General features: G+C 58.1%; 1 protein-coding gene across 1 annotated transcript in view; it reads left to right on the forward strand.

Moving 5' to 3' along the window:
* The first annotated feature begins 10973 nt into the window (after window positions 1-10973).
* The window catches only part of WNT5B (Wnt family member 5B), an 89636-nt gene continuing 80317 nt past the window's right edge, over window positions 10974-20292 (forward strand). Inside the window, exon 1 of the mRNA XM_079937021.1 lies at window positions 10974-11099. The gene's annotated coding sequence lies outside the window, so the exon portion shown is untranslated. The remainder of the gene's footprint in view (window positions 11100-20292) is intronic.

Genomic DNA, 20292 nt, shown 5'->3' on the forward strand with positions numbered 1-20292 from the left:
AACCCCAAATAACTGGGAAGTAACTTTCAAACAGAACTTCTCAACCCAACTACAAGGCTTATGGAGCAGACTTTCAAAGGAGCGATCAAGATATCTGAGAAATGAGAAAACTCGAAACTACACTTAAAATTTTTGACTTCCTGCATGAAGAGAAGGAATGTCACAGACTGTGCCTGATACTATGGGGTGAGTGTGGGGTGACTGCCTGAGCGGAAGGGCTGGGGCACCCACACATGCATAGCACCTCCCACCCCCAACAGATATCCCACCAAAAAGGAAAATGAGTCTAATCTGGGATGATTTCTTTTTAGTGAACCCATGTTGTGTCCTCGTACTGAATAATTTCTGTTCAAAGTGTGTCCAGAAACACTTTAATAACCGCCTCTAAATGTTTTGCTGTAAGATTAACATTAATTAAAAAATTTAAAAAAGCAGTTGATGTTTGACCCCCCAGAGCAGATGTTGGCAATGTTCCCCTGTAGTGAGACAGACAGGCCAGCTTCACGGGTGTCACTCAGGACCCTGGCTTTAGAGGGGCTACCACACTCGTCCTCTGCTCTCCTATGACCATCGTGGGATTCTTAACCATTTTATTTTAAATAAATTTATTTATTTTATTTATTTATTTTTGGCTGCGTTGGGTCTTCCTTGCTGCACACGGGCTTCCTCTAGTTGCGGCGAGCGTCCCCTGCATTGGCAGGCGGACTCTCAACCACTGCGCCACCAGGGAAGCCCCTCGGTCTGTAACCTTTGAGAATGGCTTTTCTCAGCAGAATGTCTTTGAGATCCACCCAGATTGTTGCACGGATCAGTGTTGGTTCCTTTTGGTCACTGAGTGGTATGGACGGGCCACGTTTTGTTCACACACGGACCTGTTGAAGGACATGTGGGCCGTTTCCAAGTCTGGGCTGTTCCAAATAGAGCTGCTGTGAGCTTCCAGGTACAGGTTCTGTGGGAGCGCAAGTTTTCATTTCTCTGGGATAAAGGCCCGGGTGTGCGAATGCCAGATTGTATGGTGCGCGTGTTTAGTTTTTAGAGAAACCGCCGGACTCTTTTCCAGAGAGGCCGCTCCATTTTGCATTCCCGCTGGCAACTTATGAGAGAGGCCAGCTTCCCACAGCCTCGCCGGTGTTTGGTATTGTCGCTCTGCATTTCAGCTGTTCTCGTGGGTCTGGGGCGACACCTCACCGTGGATTTCACTGGCGTGTCCTAGTGGCTGTTGATGAGCACGTGGATTTTTCTATGATGTTGAGGCTCACATTTTCAACCTATGGGTGCCCAGTGGCCCCAGCACCCCTTGCTGAAAAGACTGTTCGTCCCACTACCACATGTAGAAAGGATGGCTGGTGGGAAGCAGCCGCATAGCACAGGGAGATCAGCTCGGTGCTTTGTGACCACCTAGAGGGGTGGGATAGGGAGGGTGGGAGGGAGACGCAAGAGGGAGGAGATATGGGGATATGTGTATACGTGTGGTCGATTCACTTTGTTATCCAGCAGAAGTTAACGCACCATTGTAGAGCAATTATACTCCAATAAAGATGTTGGGGAAAAAAAAAGACTGAACTGCTGGGGACAACCGTCCCCCCAGTGAGCTGCCTTTGCAGCTTTGTCAACAGCATTTGGGGGTGTTTGTGTGGGTCTGTTCCCAGGCTCCGCACCCTGTTCCACTGATCTGTCTGTCTGTCCTTCCATGAAGCCATGCTGCCTTGATTACTCCAACTATATTGTAAGTTTTCACATCAGGTACAGTAATTCTTCCCAATTTATTCTTCCAAACTGAATGGATTTGAAGACAGTATCCCCCCTAGATTCCATTCTAGGCTGAGACAAGCCCAGGAAATTTCAACACAAATTGGGTGATTTGGGAAATGTTTTAGGACTCTGGAAAAAGGTGTGTTTTTCCCCACAAGAATGGATGGACACATTTCCTCTTTTTCTTTTCTTGTTTTTTTTCTTATTATGGTAAAATATAAATAACATGAAATTTACCATTTTAACCATTTTTAAGTGTCCAGTTCAATAGTGTTAAGTACATTCACACTGTTGTGCGGTCATCCGTCTCCAGAACTTTTTCATCTTCCCCAACTGAAGCTCCGCCCCCATTAAACAGCAAAGGGGCCTGCCGCCCCTCCCCCAGCCCCGGTAAGCACTATTCTACTTTTTGTCTCTCCGTATTTGACTCTTCTCGGCGCCCTCATGTAAGTGGAGTCACACGATATTGGTCCTGTTGTGTCTGGCTTATGTCACTGAGCACAGTGACTTCAAGTTCCATCCATGCTGTAGCCTGAGTCAAATTTTCTTTCCTTTTGAAGACTGAATAATGTTCCACTGTGTGTTTCTATGCACTGTGTTTATCCATCCATCAGTCAGTGGATGTCGGAGCTGTTTCCACCCCTCTGCTCTCGTGAAGTCGGGGTCCTGATGCATCTTCTCAGTTCCTGGGTTCACGCCCAGGAGTGGACCGGCCTCTGCTATGGCAGACTCTGGACTTGTTCAAACCTCTGCTTCCTTCCCTCCTCCCGTCGAGACCCCAGGGGCCACCAGCAAGGGGGTCCACAGGGCCACCAGGGGGAGCCTCCCAGCCTGGGATGCAGTGGGTCTTTGCTTTCGTTGCAGCCTCTGGCTGGTGGGGCAGGAGGGGACACAGCGCACAGGAAGCAGCAGCCTCCCACTGCTCGGGCCTGACCCGGCCTGAGCGGCTTGGCGGGTAGCGCTTGTTCCCCGGAGCTCCAGCTACGGCCCAGAATTGTTTTATTAAAAGCATCATGTCGGGGCTTCCCTGGTGGCGCAGTGGTTGAGTCCGCCTGCCGATGCAGGGGACACGGGTTTGTGCCCCGGTCCGGGAAGATCCCACATGCCGTGGAGCGACTGGGCCCGTGAGCCATGGCCGCTGAGCCTGCGCGTCTGGAGCCTGTGCTCCGCAGCGGGAGAGGCCGCAACAGTGAGAGGCCCGCGTACCGCAAAAAAAAAAAAAAAAAAAAGCATCATGTCTCCAGCGCCAGGGGCCAGAGAACCGCCCTTTTTCTTAGTTTGGCGGAAATTGGTTTCCCGCCTCCTTGTGAGTTTGAACAGATTACGCAGAAAAGCACTTCATCTTCTGTGTTTCTCCCACCGTCTCCAGCGCAGCCCGCCCCTCCCACAGCTATTTATAGAACTGGGCCAGCGTGACTCCCGCCCCTGAGTGATGGTGGGCGTGGGATGGAGACCTGGGGTGTTTGGGGCGGAGTTTGGAGAAGCCTCTGTCTCCACATTGGGTCTTGTACACCTGGGGACAGGTGAGGACTGACCTGGGGCCCCCTGGCCTCGCTGGGTCTCAGCGTTCTCACCTGCAAGATGGGATGACAAGGGTGCTGTCCTCAGAGTGCCGTTAGGAGGGTCACATTCCTCAGCCCGTGGTTCGCGCTCCGTTAGGACTGGTCAGTGCTGTCCTGATGCTGGTCCAATATAATCTCTGGACCGAGCAGGTGTCCCTCCACACATTTCCTGACACCACATACTACTGGAAAATCCATAAAAGCTAACCGTTATCCCCGTGACACGGTGTAACTGACAAAGCACCCTCACTCGTTGCCATGGGAACTGTCCTAATCCGGAAGGTTTTCCCAAAAGCCGGGCTCCGGGGTCTGCGCTTCCCAAACAGTGGTTCTTATGCTGGAGAGGGTGTTCCCTCCCCGACCCCAGAACCGGCAGCCCCACCGGACCACCGCACCAGGGCCCCGAGGAAGGTGCAGGGACACCCAGGGGGCTACTGGAGGGCGAGGAGGGCTGGTCGGGCCAGGGCTGCAAGCAGGAACACGGCCCAGGTGGTTCCTCCTGTTGGCTGCCCTGGGCGAGGAGCAGAGGGGTGGTGCCCTGGGGCTGCCCCACAGCTTGTCCGTAGCTGAGTGTATGCCTGTGGCTTCAGCTGCTCAAAACATCCTTTATTGCTACCAGCCCGCCAGCCCCTCCCGAGCCCACTGAGATGGGAAAGAAAGTCAGACCGGGCTCTGCGGTTAAAGCTGGGCCTCGGCGTGGGGCTGGGCCGGGGCGATGGGGCCGCCCGTGCGGAACAGGACAGGATGCGCCATCTCCGGCACCGTCGGTCTCAGGACCACCTCTCGGCAGCGGGGAATCTGGAGCCCAGTCCTGGGCAGTGAGGGGCCTCCTTGTCACCCCTCCCTCACTGGGGGTGACTCTTCCCTCGGCCCCCAGGGGACAAGGCTGAGAGTTCCCTCTTCTGTTTCAAGCAGTGAGGACTCCACTCGGCTGGTGGGGACACTCCAGCCCGTGGCGTTGGCGGCTGACCCAAGGCCCTCCCGGCACGCCCGCCGGCTGCCCACTCTTGCCCCCCTCGGGCCACCCCTGCTCAGGCCCCCCAGCTCCGGCCCTCCCTCCCCTCCTCCAGCAGCTCTGAGCCAGCTCCTCCCCAGAGAGAAGCTCCTCTCCCTCCCTCTCTCCGGCCCAACTGCCAACCCGCCTGATTCATCTCTGTCTCCCCACATCAAAGGCTCTCGGGCCAGGGCTTGGCCCTAAGTCAAACGTACGTGCTCCACAGCTGGAGCACGAGTGTCCTCTGTCTGTCTGGGTTGCTGTCCTAACGGCCACGCTCAGGGTTCTCTAAGTGCAAAGGAAGAGGCTTTTAACATATTGATGGTGACCAGGTCAGGTCTGAACCTTTAACAGTTAGGATGAAGGCATCTTTGAAACACACACTCAAAACCCATCCCAGCGAGTGAAATTCCTGGGGACCCTGGATTGCCAGGCCTGGGTTTCGATGACCTGGGCCTTCTCTGTCAGCTTCCGGAGACCCTGTCCCTGTCACTCACTGCAAACCCAGGTGGACATTTAAACTGAAAAGCTGAGCGAGCAGCTCCTGGCTGCCTGCCACCGGCTGGGACAGGAGCCCTGACAGAGCCTTGGGGAGCGAACTGGAGGTGGGCGGCCGCCTGGGTGTTGAGATCTAAAGGTACTGGGAAGGCTCCCAGCATCCCACCTACCCCCGGGGCCCTGAAGCATCTCCTCCATCCAGATGCTGCGGTGCCTGAAATTCCACCACTGGAGAATCTGCCGTGGGTCTGGTAGCTCTTCTGTTTCCAGAAATTCCTGCTTAAAATGCACCCCAGATGGCAGCCCACGACTGAAATCAGCCGACGGGATACAGGTGTGGTTACCAGGCTACAAGAAAGGCAAAAAGGAAATGAAGCAGGGCTGGGTGGGGGGGTGGTTAGGAGTTTGATAAAGGAGGGGGTGAGGTCACTAGCCAGCACTTTCCCCTCCTGGGCAGTCACCTCCCACACTGTTCTCTCCTTGTCAATTTCCCTCCCATCCGCTCAGGTTTGGGAAACACGGGTCAGCCCCTCTAGCCCACCAACAAGTCTCTCAAAGCCAATGGCATTTATATGTTTCTTCTCTTAGAATCAAATGTGTTTAAGGCCCATGTTTGAAACTTGAAACACTGAATATAATTCCAGTCTCTTTGCTCATCATCTGTCCCTCTCACTGTCTTCATGGCCAGAGCATGAAGTCTCAAGAAGGGCTTCTAGGAAGGCGGAGTCCCCAGCGTCTCGTTAGCGTTGAAGCTGATTGCTGTTTCCTGTGACTTGTTTTAATTGATCAACGTTTACGGACATCCAGGGTTAGTGCAGGTGCTGAACTTAGTTATGTGTTAGGACCCAGAGGCTCGTAGACAGAGTGAAAAAGATCAGAGAACAGGGGAGGGTGTTGGGCTAAGTGCTTAAAATTTCACATCGTCCAGTGTAACTCCATTACCATGATACATTCCCACGTGTCACTGTTCGCCTCTGTGGTACAACCATTTTTTCTCAAGCCAAACAAACGCTCCAGCCAGGGAACTACCAGCACAGCGTCCCAGCTCAGAAGGTGGGATTCAGGAGTTCATAAACGCTTCTGATGATAGTACAGGGCGGGGGACAAACCATGACTTAACCGTGAGAGGTTTGGATTACCTGTGGATTTCCTCTTTCATCCTCATTGGTACCATTTAGCGAAAGTTAACTCTCAAACACCATGGTGATGGCGGACCTGGAGCCCAGCTCAGCTGATGCATCTCCAAGGCCAAGGTGGGCTGGAGTCGGGCTGGGGAACCAGGTGGGCTCCCCTCCGCCCTGCCGTCCGCCTGGGCCTCTGGGAGCCAGGGCGCCTCTCCTCTCCTCTCAGGCTTGCTGGGTGTGGACCTATGGGACCCTGTGGCCAAGTCTCAGACCGAGCTGAGGACCAGAATCACCTGTGGGGCCTTAAAAGTACAGGCCACAGACACACCTGCTCAGAAGGCCTGAGGTGCAAGCCTGGGAGTCTGTGTCTGTGACAGTCTTTCCTGGGAGATTCTGATCAACCCACCAGGGCCCTAGGAAGCCTCCCAGGCAGCAGTTTCGGAGCCCGAGGATGGCGAGACACCCTCTGGTCGCAAGACCCAACATCCCCTGGAGAGGAGGGAGGAAGGCCCCTCGGGGCGTGGACGGCTAACCACCCCTCCGAGCTCCCAGCCCCCTCCTCCGACACCAGGAATTTCTCATCCGCCTCACTTTTCTTCTGATTTCAAGCGTGTCCAGGGCCCGTATTGTGAAGAGCACATCACTTGACCCCAGGGCCCCTGCCAGCCGGCTCTCCTCCCAGTTAACCGTGCAGGGATTATCCCCGGGGCTCCATCCCCTCCCACCTTGACCCTGGCCGTCTGGCTTTCATAGTTATCAGTTCAGTTTGCTGGAGCTGCGTCTCCAGCCACCCCGACCTCTAACCCCGCTCCGGGTCGCTGTTTCCTGCCGTCAACACTTGACCGCCCCACTGACCCTCAAAACGAGATGGACGTGGGGTCAGAGTCTCGTCTCCCACCCACACCTCCGGCCGCTTCCCTTTCCCTTTGACCCAGTCTTGGCTTTGTGAGGTTAGCGAGGACACGGCGGCCCCAAGAGAGGAGGTGACCTGCGCGGGGTCCACCCCGTCCTGAGGGCACCGGGATCTACAGCGGGGCACCTGACCTGGCTGTGTGCCCCTCTGCGGCCCCCAGCCCCACCGTGAGGGCAGACCTCCTGGCACGGGCCCCGTGTCCCTGTGCCCTCCTACATCCGTCCGTACAGAACACACGAAAGGACTTCAGTCAAAGCCGAGAAGGGGAAACGGGAGGGACATGGGGACACTGGCATCTCAAAAGGGATGTAGCATTTCGTGTCCGTGGCGACTCCAAACAGGGTCTCCCTTTGGGCCACACTCTGGAGCAGTTCATTCCTGGGGCCCCGCCCATGAGGGCTTCCCGTCCGCGCACGCTGGGGCCTCGGCAGGCAATGCTGGCGGAGGCTAGGGTCTCCGGATTTTGCCAGTCTTTAGTGACACCTTCCGCTGCCTCATTCTACATATTTGTGAAGCAGTAATTCATTCACGGAACAATGTAGGACCCTGTATATCTTCTCGTAGGAGAAAAATGGGGATGAAGATCCAGGAGTTCAAGGGCTGAGAGCCGCAGCAGACTGTCCAAATGGGAACAAACTCAGCCCTGTCTACTCCGGAGTAGTAATACCGTTACTAGTTTTTATGGAGTGTGTACCACATACAAGACGTGGCTCTCGGTTTCCTCACCTGCATTGCCTGACTTAGGCCTCGGGTTCCCCCAGGCAGGCTGCCGTCTTACTCCCTTGCAGATGAGGAAACCGGGGCTGAGAGACAGCAGTGGCGTCTTGCCCAAGATCACACAGGCAGTGAGTCCGGACTTCCCGGGGGGGCTGACGTGGAGCCCCCTGCTCAGCACCCTCGTTAGACGTCGCCCTGGAGGGCACTTGGCCTCTCTTTGGGGAGGATCGGTCACAGGAGGCCCCTCCACGTGCGGCGAACGGAGCTGTCCTCATTGGATTGATCTCAAGCAAGATAAAGCGTAACTCCGCACGTATCAGCGGTTGGAACTGTCAGTACTGTAGCCTCCTTCTGCCTTTATACAGGTTCCTCGGGCTGCCGGCCTCCTGGGGTGAACTTTTCCCAGGAAGTCAACTGCAGGTCGAGCTCATGACGGCAGAACTTTCTTCTCACCTGCTGCCTTCAGTGCTTAGAATCCCCCGACCCACACGTCCCAGAAGGGCTCAGCTACTGTTGAGTCCGTGGGGGAATCTATGGATGGTATCCGGACATTCGGGTCCGAATCTACCATTGTTTTCGGCCCTCGTTCTCAGAAAGGCATCCAGATAAGAGGCACAGATGAAGCCGAACGGCCCAGGCAACGCGCCCGCGAAGTAGCTGTTGGGAGGCGGTTACCAGGTTTGCCTCTCTGTCCTCTGGCTTCAAAGGCTCATCAGGCTGGCGCCCCCAAGAAATCTTCTGTGCGTCCCTGTGAAGCCTTAGAAAGGCCAGAGAAGCAGGCTGGGGCGGGGGCGGACCTTCCCACCTCAGGGCGCTTTCCTCCTGCTCCATCTGGAGCAGCCGCGCCCCCCGAAGCGCTTCCTCCTGGGGCTGGGATGGAAAGGGAACGGTCGCCCTCAGCGTGCACGGCCCAAGGGGCAGAGGCCAGCCCTAGACCTAGTACCCCGACAGGCTGGCTCCTCCTGTCTCTTTCTGATGGGGTTTCGTTAGCTGTTCTGGCTTGGACGGGGCCTCCCAGTGTGGCCGGTGGCCTGTGAGGGCATGACCAGGACGGGGGAATAGGGTCTCCAATAAAGAGCAGGAGTCTTTACTAATTTCCATATGTCCAGATACTTGCTTTCTCTTTCTTTGTTTAAACCACAAATGCCAAGTCAGGGTATGTTTTATCTGGGGGAGAAGGCAAGAGGCCCCGCCCAGCAATCACAGACAAAACATGGGCGAGATCTGCCCACAGTCCCATCGGCTCTCATCTCCGGGCTGACTCAGGCAGTGGGGCGCTCACCACTTCCCTTGGGAATCCAGCCCAGGACTCGGGGTTCCTCGTGTGAATGCTTTCCCAGCTACTCAGCCACATGCTCCTTTCCTGGGGGTGGCGGGGGCGGGGGGTAGCTGCAGCTTCCCTCGCTGGACCACAACTGTTGACTCATCTTGGACCGAGACGGAGGTGGGAGGTGCAGGACCACTCCAGGGACAGCTGGGGTTGCTGTCATCTGTCACCTGCCCTCCCCCTGGGTGGTCAGCTAGCGGGGGGGGGGGGGGGGGAAGCAAAGTGGCTCGTTCTTGCGCTCCTTCCTTTAGACTTTAAACTTCCTGCGGCTGGGACCTGCTCTCGGCCATCTCTGTGTGTTTAGGGCTCAAGAAATGTGAGTGTGAAGTGAATCCCCAAATTCTCCCAGTCTGCATTCCAGAATGATCAGGGCCTCCTGCATGAGGTCTTCCCTTGACCTCCCGCAAAGACCCTAACCCCGGAGCCGATGCTTTCTCCTCAGGAGGAGAGGAGCTGGGCCTATTTGTAAGCTGACAAGGTGGATTCAAAGCTCTCATCCTGCACGAGGCCAGTTACCCTCTGTGTCTCATCTGTCCCCAAAGGTAAAGCCTTGAACTAGTTCCCCTCCGTGAAGGGGGCGGGGGGGGGGCATGGCAATCGTAGGCCATTCATTTCAGGTTGCTGGACCCGGTCTCATAAACCCCATTCACTGTGAGATGAGAAGAGTCGTCAGGCACCTCCGGCCAAGACGGCACAATTCCAAGGAAGACTTTCCCTCTAGTCTGGTATTTGCTAAAACTGCTCTTACTTTCCTTATTGTAAAACCCAGAGGACAATAGCTCCTTATTGCCAGCCCAGTACGGTGGGTTCCTGGTCCCTCATTCCCTGACCACCGCCCGCCGCCCGCGGTCCCTTCCCCCACTGAAAGGGGAAGGTTGTCACCCTGTTCAGTTACTAATTAAAAAAGGCCAAACCTTCGATTACTGCTATTGTTGTTTTTTCTTCTCATTGTACTGCATTCAAAGGCAATTTCTTTAGCAGAGCGACCTCCTACTCACTCAGGGAAGAGAAGAGGGGGGGTGTTCAGAACTTTGAAAAAAAAAAAAAAAGCAGTTGGAGGGCCGGCCTCAAACCATGCTGGCCCCATTGGTTGGTGCCCTGTTACTGGGGTCTGGAATCGGGTCCAGGGCTGGAGCTGGAGCTCTGCCTACTCCCTCTGGGGCAGCTCACCCAGGGTGCACTGCCCAGACCTGGGGACATCGGTCCCAGCCGAGCCTCTAGTGACTTTTCAGGCACCGGTCAGTGACTATGGACTAATTCAGGCCGGACGCTGCCCCAGAAGCGATGGGAGCGCGCGTTTCCCATGTGGAAGCACTCTTCTTGGTGTATCCGCGCCGCGCCAGCTTTCCTTGTCCCAGGGATGGCTCTGCTGGGTGCTGTCGAAAGGGGTCCAGGACCAGAGGGAATGGCTCGGGTTTGTAAGGCAGAAATAACAGATCACTCCACTCCGTGGGGAGATTCAAGGAGGATAAAGCGCGTGTGAGTGTTTGATGTGAGTAGAAAAGCTACTACGTGAGCCCCAGAGCCTCCAGCCCCGCAGTCCCTGAGTTGGACGCCCCGGGGGCTGCTGGCGCGTGAGACCCCAGGTGCTCCCGGAGGACCGGGTCGAGTTCCGGCGAAGGGGCCGGTGGGTGTGCGGAGGGTCCGGGGGGGCTCCCCACGCGCGCCCGGGGGTCGGGGCCCGCGCAGGAGCGGGCGCGCGGGGAGCTGAGGCAGGTGCGAGGCCGGGTGCCGCCCGCGAGGAGCCCCGGGGGCGTGTTGGCTCGGCGCGGCGGGGCGGGGGCGGGGAGGAGGCGCGGGGCGGAGCGCGGGGCCCGGGACCCGCCGGCCGGCGCCGGCCCTGCACTCAGAGCCGCGGCCGCCACCGCCGCAGCCAACTCGGGCCCAAGTTCCCGGCCGCGGCGGAGAGGAGCGCGCAGCCGGCGGCCCGAGCCCCGCGCAGGGCCCGGCCTCCTCCGCTCGGCCGCCGCCCGCGCCCCGCCTCCGCCCATCGGCTCGGACCCGGCGCCGCGCGGAAGCCCTCGGGGCAAGGAGCGCGGGCTCCGCGGGGGCGACCGGGCGACCCCCGGGGCCGGGCGGACACTCGGCGGGACCGGAGCGCAGCGCGGAGAGTCGGCGCCCCGGGCCGCCGCGGCCCCGCGGGCGCTAGAAGGGCCGGGCCGGGCAGAGAGCGAGCCGGAGCCCGCGGGCCTGACAAGCCGCGGACGCGCAGGTAAGCCTGGCGGCGGCCGGGAAAGGAGAGCCCACGCCCCGCCGCCCAACTTCCCCGCGCCCGCGGGCCGGTCGGGGCACCCGGATCGGGAGCGGGGAGGTGCGGTCCGGGAGGGGCCTCCCCTCCACCCCCCGCGCCCGGGGGCCGCGAGCTCGGCCCGGGACGGGTCTGAGGGGCCGGGGCCCGGCGGCGCGGGGGGCGCGCAGGGGAAGGGGTCCCCGCCGCCGAACAAAGCTGGGGCCGCGGGCTCTCGCCGCGCCCGGGCCGCGCCGCCTCCAGCCGGCAGGTAGCGAGGGTCCCCGCCCTCCCGGCGGGCGGGTGTCGCCGCTTTCGGTCCCCGGGCGGCGACCGCGGAGCCGCGGGGAGCCGCCCCCGGGCGCGCAGGCTCGGCCCCGGCCCGTCCGCGCGCCGCGAGCCCCCGAGCTTCCCGCGCGCTTTTCCCGGCTCGCTCGGGCCCAGCTGGGGTCCGCGGTGGGGTCTGCGCCCCGCGCCCGCCAGACTGTGCCGAGAGCTGCATCTGGATTCTTTTAACCCCCGCGAGCAGTGCTAGTTTGGTGCCTGGATTCCTGCCTAAGCCCGAGCAGGTCTCCGGCTGGTCTTCCTAGTTTTCTGTTTTCTTTCATTGCGCCTCCGCTCACCCTGCCTCTTCCATCCCAGCCGGGAGAGGTGCGGGGTGGCCGTTCTCCACCTCCTCGTGGAGCCGCAGGCGATATTTGGCCACGCACTCTAGTTAGAGCCCCCGTTCCTAGATGTTCTCATCCTGCAAGTCTTCGTGAGAGACCATTCCACTTGCCTGGAGCGGGACTGCTTCTGTTTTGCAGAGAGGGGAGCTGAGTGGTGACCCAGCTGTTCTGGGGAACTTGCTCTCCACTTTCCCCCGGGCCTTTTTCACTGCTTTTGCCACCTGGCTGCTTGGCAACAGCGTTCAGTTGCTACCACCCTGGGCAGAGTTTCAGCCTGGTACCTGGAGGAGAAAGGCCAGGATCGTGTTACCAGTCTAGCGGCCAAGGAAGGGCCCACTTGCCAGAGCTGTGATGCCATCAGCGTGGGTGTGGGCAGAGTCGCGCTCCTGGCCAAACACCAGCACCCAGGCAGGCACAGGGCTGGAAGCTTAGGGTGACCCCCCCCGAGGCTGGCCCTGAGGCAACACGGGGGCCAGGGCGCGGCGGGCACACTCTGGGAGAGCTGAGGACCCTTTCCTGGACCCCGGCCCTCCTGCTGCTGACTCAGATGTGCAGTTTACTTATGAAAGGCAAGGCTCCGATCTCAGGCGTGGGTGAGCGAGGCCCGGCCCCGAGCTTGTGCCCACACGCCCGCCAGGAGCACACGCGCGCCCCCCGGCAGACCCGCCGACCTGTGGAACGTGGAAGGCTGAGTGGTGGTTTCCTCTGTTTCAAAATAGCATCTGTTCTCTCTTCACACAGAAGATCTGTGGTTATAAATAGCAGGAGGAAGGAGGTGCGTCTCCTGGGAAGGAAGGGCAGTGCTCAGAGCCCTCTGCACGCTCGCGGGAGGAGTGATGGGGCTGGGCTCTTTGTGGGGACGTCCAGTCCGGGGCCCGAGGCCAGAGGCAGACTGGGGCCAGGTCCCCGCCCGAAAAGGCGCAGGTGGAGCAGACGCAGGGAAGGAGGTTCGTGGAGCAAAGCACCTACCGAGGTGACATGTGGATAAGGACCTAAGGGCAGCCCCCCTTCGTTCCTCGGGCGTGGGACCTGCTGGGGTCTGCCTGCCGGGAAGCAGGAGCAGCCCTGCTCTCCCAGGCCCCGACCTCCCGTGTATTCCAGTGTGAATGTGTGACAGGCGTTTGCTCGGTGTGCCCGAAAGCAGCCCTTTTCGTGTCCTTTGGTCGTGCTCATGTCTCCAAGGGTGTCTTGTTGGCTTGAAACAACTGTTTTCTGAAAAAAAAATTTCTATGCCCGAAGCGTAAGCCAGATTGCTGGGAGCCACGTGCTGTGAAAAGAGAAAATCTGGGATTATTCTTCACCTGCGCGTTTCACGCTGGGCTTGCCCTAGCGGCAGCTGGAAGATTTTTTGTTGGCTCTCCTTCAAGAAGGACAGGAGCCCAGGCGAGGCTGTTCTAATTTTCACCCCTGGGATGGCTCTGCGGGTCCTGGACGGCCATGCCGGCATGTCTAGCAGGGGCCAAGGGCTTTACCTGAAGCGCTGGTGCTAGCCGCCTCCGGAGTAAGCGCCACTGAGCCCACAGAGCTTTCCTGTTCGCTGCTCTGGTCTGTGTTCCCGAGCTCCTTTCCAACCTGCCTGTCATTCATCCCCTCATCATCTTCCGAACAGGTCCTCAGATGCCACCTGTGCTCCATCCGCACACCTGAACATGGTCCTCAGGGTTTTCAGTGGTTGGTTGGTTGGTGCTGTTTCTGTAGCCCCTTCAAGTCTCACAATAGCAGATGGAGAAACCCCGAGTGAGGGGAGGATGTGGGGCTCCCCATCCTCACCCCAGGGGCGTCCTGGCTGGTTTCCATTAAGTGTCTTCAAACTGCCTCCAGCAGTGCAGAGAGATCCAGCAGAGGGCTTGGGAACGGATGCTGTGATGAAGGTGAAAGGCCCTATCGTTTTCCGTCTGAACCACCTTTCATGGTAAAAGTCACCTTCTCCCAGCTTAGCTGGGATGAAGTGAGAGAGTGGCGTGGACATATATACGCTACCAAATGTAACATAGACAGCTAGTGGGAAGCAGCCGCATAGCACAGGGACATCAGCTCGGTGCTTTGTGACCACCTAGCGGGGTGGGATAGGGAGGGTGGGAGGGAGACGCAAGAGGGAGGGGATATGGGGATATATGTAGATGTATAGCTGACTCACTTTGTCATAAAGCAGAAACCAACACACCATTGTGAAGCAATTATACTGCAATAAAGATGTTAAAAAAAAGGTCACCTTCTCCCCATCTCTGAGGGGCGACTGTCCACTCCCCCAGGCAGCGAGTTGGCAGATCTGGGAGAGTGGACCTGCAGTTTGGTCCAGTCTGGCCGGCCTTGGCAGTGATGGCCCACTCGTCGCAGCCCCCCAGTCGGCTCTGTTTACCTGGGTAAATTTAAGCCTCCACCCCTCATCCCAGTTTGACCCACTGGCTCTCGGTCTCGCCCTGTGGCCGCTGGGCAGCGTTTCCAGACTTTCTTGCCCTGTGGTTGCAGCTGGGTCTTTCCCAACCGTGCAGCCTGAGTTCTCCTCCAGACTCTCTAAAGCTGGCCTCTCTCCTCCCATCTTCTGCCCACGGGGCTTTCTTCCCAGCTCTTTTTGGAAGCTGGTTAGGACTGGGGAAGCTCTCCCTCCAAATGTCAGGCACAGAAGAGTTTCAGGGAGCTCAAGCCTGGCCACCTAGACCCTCGTGCTGACTGTAATTGTCGCCAGCCCAGCCCAGGGCCCCAGGGCCCCAGGGCCCCCTTGGGAGCAAGTGCAGACCCTAAAGACACAGGGATGTTTTCTCAGACACAGGGGTGTTTCTTTTTGCACCCCGACCCTCCAAAACCCAGGAGGACTCAGCCCGCCTGTATGTCCTGTTGTTGTGTGAGGTTTCGAGGGGAGGGGTACTGGGGGGAGGGGTGCCTTGTAGCGTCTCCTCTGGGGGCTCAGTTGTCTCTCCCGTCATGTGGCGCTTGGGATTACATTGCCCTGGAGGCCCTTCCAGTTCTAACAGGCTGTTGTTTCAAACAGCTCTAGCTGGTTCCGTTTTGGAAATCCCTCTGCTGTGGACCAGGCCCGGGGGTGGGGAGGCAGCCAGTCAAAGGCGTCTGTTCCCGACGGAGGGGCGTCGGGGCTGCCTTCGCAGTTACTGTTTCACCCCCTGCAGGCCTGCAGGCAGGGCTTGTGGGCCAGCTGGAGGCGCAGGTTGTGCTCCTGGCTTTGGGCTCCAGCCCGGAGGGGCCCCTGTGGTTAGCCGGCCTCCCAAGAATGGCTCGAGGCCCTGTGTCCAGCTGCTGGTGACTTAGGGGCCAGGGCCTGAGTTCCTGGGGGGCACCCAGGGTCCCTGAGCCCCAGAAATGCTAACCCCTCCAGGGTCACTCCTGTCTCACTGATTGATAAAGGGTCGGGGTGGGTTTCCCGAGGTCTTGGCTTCACTGTGAGAAGTTCTTGGTTTACAGACTTTAGCCCCCGAAGGTCACATCCAAGTTATCTGGAATGTCCAGTCAGTAGATCTGCTCTGAGCCCTGCTGGGAGAGCAAAAGAAACGAGAACAAAGCTTCTCTGACACGGGCTCGGGGTGACCCTGTTCGCTGCCGGGTCTCACTCTGTCCTCCTTTCGGAGGGGACTTTGGGGGAGAAGCCTCAGAGCAGCCCTGGGCTCTGTTCCTGCTGTGCGCCCCCTTCCGCTTCCCAGCAGATACCCAGAGATGATGGCGTTCCTGTCTGAGGGCGGTTGAAGGAAGTTGATTCCCTTTGTGGAATCGTCTCTAAGGTTATATACCTCACCCGTGCTCGTTGGGAAGTTTCTCCTGGGAAACTCTGAGTAATGAATTACTAGATACTTCACACAGATCTTGTCTGGCTACAAGACCTGCAATCACTGTAACTGAACCTTTAAAGAGATTTTGTATTTAAGCGTAAGGCTAGAAATGCCCTGTCCGCTGGGGAGCAGGGGCTGGCGGATGGCGCGAGGGTCCTGGGCGGCACTGTGGCTTATGCCCCGAGTCCGCAGGCTGCGGGAAGCTGAGACGCTAGAGGCTGGGCCTCAGGGTGGCACTGCGGCTGTGGCCCGGCCCTCAGAAGCCAGCCACGTAACCCGGCTTCTCTGTACCTCGGTTGCCTCACTTGTAAGTGGAAACAGTAACTGTCTGTTCCTCTCGCGTGGTTGCAGAGAGGCAGTTGGTGGTGAGGTCTGGGTGTGCAGGGCACTAGGCTGTGCAGGGCTGGGCGTCGTTGGCTGCGAGCTGTGAGGGAGGAACCTGGAACCCGCCCTGCTGTTAACAGAGCTGCCCGTGTCAAGCGTGTGCCCGCCAGTCCTGGAAGGGAATGGCTCTCGTGGGTGTCAAACGCATCCCATCGGCGTGACGTCCATGGGATGGAGGGTCTCGGTCTGTGGAGCGACCACCGACGGGAGGGGCTGGGTGTTCAGCGTTGGCTGTTGTGAAGAGAAGGAAAAGTGGACGCTGTCAGGATGCCGACGGGGCCTGTAGGCTGGGGGTCGAGCAGGGCCCCGCCTCACACGAGTCTGTCCTTTTAACTAAGCAGGTGCCGGGAGAGTCCCTGCATTTGGAAACCACTCAAGATCTTGACATGTTGTCTTTTCTTGTTCTTAAAATGTAACCTCTGCAAAATCAAACCTGAAGTATGCTTTAAATACACGGGGGAGATCCCCCGAGGGCATCTTCCTTTTCCCCAGGCCAGGTCCGTCCACCCTTGAGACGAGCCGCAGAGCACCTGTGAAGGGCCTCGCCCTCAGGTACGCCCAGGAGCCGGCAGGGCCGAACGGCGGGTTGGAGGGGAGGGCGGTGGTAGCAGCCAGCTGTGGAGCAGGGTCCGGTGCACACTGGAGGGGCTTTTCCCACCTAGAGGCGTTCAAATCCACTGACTCCGCCCCACCAAAGGCCTCTGCTGGCTGGACGTTGTCCCAGACTTTCCTTGTGACCACGGGGGACCTCGAGCTGACAAGTGGGGACCCACTGGCTTTGCAGGCGACAGGCCCTTCTCCAAGGTGGAGGTCAGGCCTCACCTAGGGGGTTGGGTCAAGTCCTTTAACTTGTCAAAGCCCAGAGGCTGCCGTCCCCAGCCCTGCCCCTAACCTAGTCTCCAGCTGCGCCGACAGTTCCACCTCTCAGAGCGTCAGGTTCGGGGCCATCACACATGGGCTTCCCTGCAGATTTTGTGTATCTTTCCGGATACAGTAAGTCCCCTACATACGCACCTTCAAGTTGCAAACTGTCAAAGGTGCGGACGTGCGTTCGCATGTCCAGTCACGTAAGTTAGTGCACGTGTCTGGCGTACGTTGTCACGTGTGTGCATCCCCTACAAGTGGTTGTGCTTTTGTGTACTTTACTGTACGGTACTGTATAGAGGACAGTAGGACAGTGTCTTTATTTCCAGCCCAGAACCCGCGCCATCAGCGTCAGGCGTGAGCGACACTGCAGCTTCCTCCATCTCCTGTTGCTGACGACCCTTCAGCTCTACCATCTCCCACCTCCTCTCCCTCTTCCAGTCAGTAACTCTTCCTGCCTGTTCACTCGATGGCAGCCCCCGTGTGCCAGCTGTTGTGCTGGTGCTACTGTACTTTTCAAGGTACTGTACCATAAGATTAAACATGTATTCTTTATTTTCTGTTTGTTTGTTATGTATTATTTGTGTGAGAAGTGTTATAAACCTATTACAGTACAGTACTATCTATAGAGCCGATTGTGTTCGTCGGGCACCTAGGCTAACTCTGTTGGGCTTACGAACGAACTGGACTTATGAACGTGTTCTTGGAACGAAACTCGTTTGTATGTAGGGGACTTACTGGATTAACAGGGAGTTTGCACGCTTCCCAGAAAATACCCTCCTTAGCTCCGCTGCAGTTAAACATAACCCAGACCCCACACCGTGGTCTACCAAGCTCCCTGTGGCCGGTCCCGCCCTCCTGTCCACGTGGCGCACATGACGCTGTGGGCGGTCCTCTCTGTGCTGGATGGACCCCTACCCTCAGGCCCCAGCGGCAGAATTGCCCCCCCCACGCACACTCTCTATTCCTGGCTCTTTGCTCTAGAGCACCCGTCACCGTCTCAGACTCTCTTTTCTGTTAGATCTTGTTAAACGTCCGCCACCCTGTGTCTTTCCTGTTCTCCACGCGTCCTTGGGGCTGAGACAGTGTTGACGGTGCCTGAGCTTAACGGTGCTCCCAAGATAGCTGTGATTGTTGATCTTAGGGCAATGAGCTCTGTAATTGTATAGGATGTTCTTTGCTAGAAAAGGCCTATTTTGCCTAAAAAGATGCCATCCTTAATGATTTTTCTGTGGATTGAATTATTCATATAACAAATATTGGTCCAGGCAAGTCCCAGGAGCTGGGGATATAAGATACAGTCCCTGAACCTCAGAAGCTTTTGTTCTAGGAACTCCTTCTATGTACAAACAGCAAGTATGCAGAATTCGAAAACCTCTCGAGTCTTTTATTCTCCCGTACCCTGTGCGTAAGACCCATCTGTGACAGTGCACACACGTTGCGGGTGGTTTGGGGATGCAGCAGACAGTTGGAAACGCAGAAGAACGGGAAGCCACAGGAGCAGCCCAGGCCAGAAGATCCGAGAGAGGAAGCGCTGGCCTGACCTCTGCTCAGGCTGGATGGTCGGCTGCTCCCGGGCGGACCTGGAACATTCCTCCCTGTGCCGTTGCTAGTGGGACATTTTCCACCCACGTGTGACCAGATGGAGACGTGGCGAAGGACCTGGGTTAGGAGCTCCGTGAGGGCACTGCACGCACACAGCCGTCTACCTCGCTGGGCTGTCATTCCAGACGACTGGCACCGTCTAGAAGTTACTAGCATGCATGTCTTTGGTCCCAGTGCCCAGCCAGTGTCCAGTAAGTCCCACTGAATATAGTCTGAGAAGACCTGATAAGAAGGGTCTCTGTCTGCCTCGGGCGGCTGCACCGTCACCCCGTCCTTGACGCTCGGTCTTGGCTTGGCCCCCAGATCCCTCACTCTCCCAGGCTCCCTCCTGCCTCACTGGCTGAGGTTCTGGGTGTTCCTCCTCTCCCCGGACCTCTTCTCTTCTCTGCACACTGCGACGGCTGTAAGTACCGTCCGCCCTCTTGCTAATCTCCCACCGTCATCTCCTGCTGGCCCCTCTCCCTTGACCTTCAGACTGGTATCTCGATTGTTCAAGCAGCACCTTCTCTAGAAGGTCTGAGGGGCGTCCCAGCCTGACCTTCTGACCTTTCCCCTTAGACCTGCTCCATCGCACCCTCCAAGTCGCTCGCGCCCTAAGCCCTGGATCCTCCTTGGTTTCTCTCCTCCTCTCACGGCCCACATCCAGTCCAGCAGTGGATCGTTTTTGTTTTTGTTTTTTTCGATACCCGGGCCTCTCACTGTTGTGGCCCCTCCCGTTGCGGAGCACAGGCTCCGGACGCGCAGGCCCAGCAGCCATGGCTCACGGGCCCAGCCGCTCCGTGGCATGTGGCTTCTTCCCGGACCGGGGCACGAACCCGTGTCCCCTGCATCGGCAGGCGGACTCTCAACCACTGCACCACCAGGGAAGCCCAGTAACAGTGGATCTTGACATGTCTAATTTCCCAGAAGATCCCCAGACCCCCGGCCTCTCCTCACCCCTCCACGCCCCCCTCCTGGCTCTGTCCACCACCAGCAGCCTCCCAGCTGGCCTCCCTGCTGCAGCGGCAGCCGTCCTGCTCAGACAGGTCAGATCGTGTCGCTGTTCTGCTCCTAGTGCTCTGCTGGCCTCCCGGCTCGTGCAGGAAAAAGGCGTCCCTTTTCAGTCTGTACCACAGTGACGTGTGCGAGCACGTAAGCATTTTCAGACACGTGTGTGTTTCTTCTGTGCTTGTCCCCCTTCTGGAAGGTGGTTCCTTGAGGGCAAGGGCTGCCCCTGTCCTCACCCTCGGTGCCTGTCAGGCCCAGCCGTAGCACGTGCCCAGGGATGTCGAGGAAGGGCGTGGGGAGAGGTGTGTACTGGTCCTGGTGAGTAGCTGCGTCTCTGCAGAGAAGGCGCCGTGCTTCCTCTGCCTTTGGGCTCAGGAGCTGCCTGGCGAGGAGCATGGGGCCGCTTTCCTCTCCTTGTGCCCCCAAACCGTGTTTCTAAGCCTTGACACTGTTCATTTTGGGCCCAATGAGTCTTTGTAGCAGGGGCTGTTCTACCCATCGTGCGGCGTTTAACAGCACCCTGACCCCACCCACGAGACGCCAGTAGTGCCTGCCCTCCGGTGTGATGACAACCAAAAATGTCTGCAGACGTTGCCCGTTATCCCCTGGGGGCAAAGTTGCCCCTGGTTGAGAACCGCTGCTCTAAAGGGTGTCTGTTCCTTTCCTGAGAACCTTTCCTTATTTCCGTTTCCCTTAAATCCCTTGGAATTATCCATTTTGCATCCTGTTTGGGGGCTTTTGCCTGGGCTGAGCCCTCATGTGAGGGATGTGAATTAGGGCCCCCGCTCTGCCACCAGCTGTTGGTCCCTGGTCCAGGCGCCAGGGACATCAGTCACCTGCTCCCGGACGGTCGCCCTGCCGCCCTGGGTCCGTCCCCTGCTCGGCATCCTT

The sequence above is a fragment of the Stenella coeruleoalba genome, assembly GCF_951394435.1.
Source record: "Stenella coeruleoalba genome assembly, chromosome: 11".
NCBI lineage: Eukaryota > Metazoa > Chordata > Mammalia > Artiodactyla > Delphinidae > Stenella > Stenella coeruleoalba.